Genomic DNA, 4,550 nt, shown 5'->3' on the forward strand with positions numbered 1-4,550 from the left:
CAAGTCAGGCCCGAAAGTTAGTTCGTGCCCGAAAGTCAGTACCCGCCCGAAAGTTAGTACGGGTGTGGTCACTAAATTCAAAAGTAAATACGTACTTTAATATTTACGGACTTTTACGGTATAGTTTTACTACAGTACCGTACATACACATGGAGCTGTGCATGCACTGCACTGGGTAATGGGCCCGGGCTTTCGCCCATGGTCGTTTACATGGAGGCGGGCTAGAAAACGGGACAAGAGTATTGACACTCGATACCTGAGTGTGAACATGGCTAGATAGCGTTATAGTTATACTGGGGGGGGGGGGGGGGGGGTAATACAGGCTTTTTTTTAATACACAAATTATCAGACGCACCTTGAACCTGTGGTGGACAAAGTCCCATTTGATCCCCTGCACAAACTAGCTCAAGGAAACACAATTTAATAGAGAGGTTAAGATGCACGTTATTTCCGACGTGACGCGCAATTTCACGTCAAATTTGGCGTAAAACTCCAAATTTCGACGTGAGCAGCAGGTCGCTCGCGTTGATTTTTCGACGTGCGAGTAAATAACGCGAGCTGAACTTTCGCGTCACGTCGGCAATAACGTGCATCTTAACCTCTCTAATGCGTTTTAAAACACCCCCTGCTAGAAAGCGGATGTGTGCAGGATGTGTGCAGGATGTGTGCAGGTTAATTAGCTAGCTCTGCCTGTGGCCTGTGCGGTGCACTTTTTTAAGACAAGTTTGTGCTCGTTTTTTGTTTTGTGTTCTCCCGCTTGCAGATTGGATTGTCACCGTACACACTCCCGTCCCGTGTGCTGCTCCGACACTGATCGTAATCGCCATAGATGTTAGTAGTGTTTCAATTGTGTTGCATGCGCCGTTGCAGCGTTGGCCATGGCATGCAAGCAAGCGCCAGGCATTTCATTCCCCTTGCTGTACTGCTGGCCTGCGTGATCCGCGTGTACATGATTTCAATACCAGTGTGTGTGTGTGTGTGAGTGCGAGCACGGTTCTGTCTCCGCTGGACACACTTCTCCGGTACGATTCCCACATTGTGTTTACACACGTGCACAGACACACGCATCCGTGAATCCATGCATGTCGTCACCACAGCGCCTGTGGCATAGAGTACGCGTGGTCTGGACCCTATGTTCGTAGCTTAGCCTGCGCTGCGTATCTCTCCTCTCGACTGTCTCAGAACCGGTGCGTCTGAGCACCTCAGAACCTTCTCGAAACCTCTCTCTCTCTCGCACACAGTGTTCCAGTATGTTGCAGTCTGGACATAACATCACTTTACCTATTCAGTATTATATAGTTCAATAGTAGTAGTTATATGTTGCCTTTGTGCTGCAGGTTTTCCTGTTTTGTCCCTTTCCCTGTCTACTTGTTATGGATCAGGCTGGTTCAGACCAGTGTTCTGAATTCTCCACGGAACACACATTATAAGTAACGCATACTGATCTTACCTTCTCCGCTGCTGCACGCACGCATCCCCCCCCCCCCCCCCTCTCTCTCTCTTTTATAGGTAATAATTATTTTGTTTCTAGTGTACATGATCAGGTCTTTAACTTTCATGAGCGACGTGCCCGTATAATGATGTTTAATATGCTGTCATGCCGCTCATGCCAGGCTTCATCACACGGATTTTGTTGGTGAACATGGCAATTATATGGTCGCTCTCAGGCGCGTGCGCCGGCCCCCTTCAAGGGGGGGGGGTTGCGGGGGGCCTCCCCCGGGAACATTTTCAAAAAATGAAGCAAAATCCTGCATTTTGAGCGAAAAGGGGGGGGTTCCGGGCACCCAGGAACCCATACGGGGCACGCGCCTGGTAATATGGCTCTGTTGACGGTGTCGACAGGGGTGAATGCATGTGACCAAGAGTACCTCACTACTCTGTCCCTCCAGGAACTTGCGATTCCGCGGCCGCGTTGTTTTCCGCGATTTGAACAAAAGTCCGTGATATCCGCGATATTTGAAAAACCATCCGCGATTCTTGTAGAAAACTGTCCTTGATACTTGAAAAGCACCGCGATATTTCGAAAAGCAACCGCGATATTCGAGTCTTTCTTCGATGTTGTTTAGTTCTTGAAGCTCGTCAGTAGTTTACTTGTGAGATCGACGCCAGAATGGAGAAGTTTCTGGGCAAATCAGCGGCTGACAAGTCACAAAATAAGGCTCGCGTCGAGTGTTGTCCGAGGATGGAGGAAAGCTGTCTTGCAAGCTCCTGTCATCAGGCAGTTGAACACAGGGAGTCGTAAAATACCGGTATTTTACGACTCCCTGGTTGAACACAGTCAGCGCAGCACACGCTCTGGTTTGTCATGCATGATTTATGCTGCATGACTCGTACATCGTACACCACTACAGTACAAGTACCAAAATCGGCCGCAATTTCCGCAATTTTACCACAATAATCCCGCAATATTCCCCGCAATTTGTGGCATTTTACCTCGCAACTTTTTCCGCGATATTTCCGAAATCTCTCCGCAAGTTTCTGGAGGGACAGACTACTGTAAAAGCAGAAATTTTCGGTGGTGTTTTATTTTCGGTAACTTCGGTGCCGAAATTTTTACCGAAAATAAAACGCACCGAAAATGTCGGTATAGTACTAGTACACTTACCTGGAACGCGGGTTTACCGAAAATTTCCCTCCGCCGAACCGCCGATTTTGGAGAATACCGAAAATATTACACCACCGAAAATTTCTGCTTTTACAGTACTAGCCAAAGAAATCCCTCCTCATGAATATAACCCCCGTGGTTGGTTGGTCACCCTCACTTCCTTGTGCTGGCCATGTTATGTGCCTTGAAGTGATGAAATATAATAATACGAAAGTAATAAGGGGTCGTCCGTAATTTTCGAAAAATTAAAAAATCCGTCCTCGTGCAAAATTGTCTCTGACCCACCCACCCACCCCCCATTTTTCCCCATTAATTTTTTGATTTTTACCGATGCCGGCATGCCCAGCTCGAAAAATAACAAAACACAAATGAGAATATTCTGTACATCTCCGTTTCATGGAGGAGGGAGATACGAAAGAGATTCGTGGCGTCCTCAGAGCTACACTAAAGCAAAAACAGAATGGAAATACGTGTATGCTATAATAATACAAAATACCATCATGCAAATATTGCGAAATGCGCTTCCTATTCTTCAGTCCTCTATACCACAGAAACCGTGACACTAGCCGAAAAGCATTTTTAAAGCGGAGCCATGATGCGCTTTTAGCAGGGCACAGAACTGAAGGTGGCTGGGCTCGGAACGGAGATCAGGCGGGAGCTGGTATCACAGGACTGTGCTGATGAACGCATGGTTGCTCGACCCGCAGGATCGGGTCAAACTGGTACAGTGAAACCTGTCTAAGACGACCGCTCAAGGGACCTTCAAAACGTGGTCTCTGTTACCAGGTGGTCTCCTTATCCAGGGTCATTTGACTGGAAATAGCATCCGTTGGTCCTGGTTTCAGTGGTCTTCTAGGACAGGTGGTCGCCTTATCCGAGTGGTCGCCTTGACATGTTTACTGTACAGTGTACTTGTAGAAGGTGATGTGCTGCTCCCCGAGTGCGGTTACCAGTAACCCTCAGGAAGAAGCTGGTGAAGAGGGAGCTAGGTCGGGAGAACAGACAACGACGGACAAAGACGAGGAGCTTGATGTTAAATGTGTCCTGCAGGGTGGTGAGGCGGAGCTGTTGAAAGATCGGGCTCGTGCGCGACCACGGTGGCAAACCGAAGAAGCCGCGGATAGTGCACTTCGTTAGCCGTGCCAGGGGCTCCAGGGTGCCAATTGCTAGCGACGGATAAAACGCGTTGGAAGCGTACGACAACCTACCCTGGGTCATCGACCTGTAAAACAGGATCTTTAACGCCAGGGTGAGGCTTCGGCGGTCCACCACAGCGCACCTACTGACTTTCGCACCTGCTGGATTGTGTGGTTGATGTGAGGCTCCCAGGAGAACTGACCATCTACCATGACGCCCAGGTACCGCGCCTGTTCCACAACTGCAAGGGCTGCGTTCCCATAGCGAATTCGTATGTCATCTGTGGCAGGGGCTGGGGCTCTTGGGGTGGGAACAGCGCCTGCGTTTTCTTGTGGTTCAGCATTAGTCCGCTGTCCTCCAACCACTGGGACAGGTCAGTGATGGCTGTGCTTGGAGAGAAGCACACTTGTTCGCAGCTGCCCAAGGCTTCGATTGCAATGTCGTCTGCAAAGTCCTCGTTTGTGACCAACTGGGGCAGGCAGCACCGAAGGTTTACGGATGTACAGCGCGCGTGAACAGGAGGAGGGGGCCGAGAACGGATCCTTGCGGCACCTCTCGACTGCATGTGACGTATTCCGCGATCCGAGCAATTATTATTTCCGCCCTCAACTGCGCGTTGAAGGCGCTCACTCAGGTAAACTAGTGTCAACCATAGCTGGACAGTACCGCCAACCCCAATGTCGGATAGCTCCTGTGCCAAGATGGTGTGTTTGACACAGTCGAAAGCCTTCGACATATCCACGAATATCACACCTGTGAGTTTGCGCTCATACTTGGCTCTGAGCCAGCGCTTGACAGCTAGCACAAG

At 49.5% G+C, this 4,550-nt stretch overlaps 1 protein-coding gene across 1 annotated transcript in view; it reads left to right on the forward strand.

Moving 5' to 3' along the window:
- LOC135827595 (diacylglycerol kinase theta-like) overlaps window positions 1–1,674 on the forward strand; it is a 7,287-nt gene extending 5,613 nt beyond the window's left edge. Inside the window, exon 2 of the mRNA XM_065340066.1 lies at window positions 764–1,674. The gene's annotated coding sequence lies outside the window, so the exon portion shown is untranslated. The remainder of the gene's footprint in view (window positions 1–763) is intronic.
- The last annotated feature ends 2,876 nt before the right edge of the window (window positions 1,675–4,550 follow it).

The sequence above is a fragment of the Sycon ciliatum genome, chromosome 11, assembly GCF_964019385.1.
Source record: "Sycon ciliatum chromosome 11, ocSycCili1.1, whole genome shotgun sequence".
Lineage (NCBI taxonomy): Eukaryota > Metazoa > Porifera > Calcarea > Leucosolenida > Sycettidae > Sycon > Sycon ciliatum.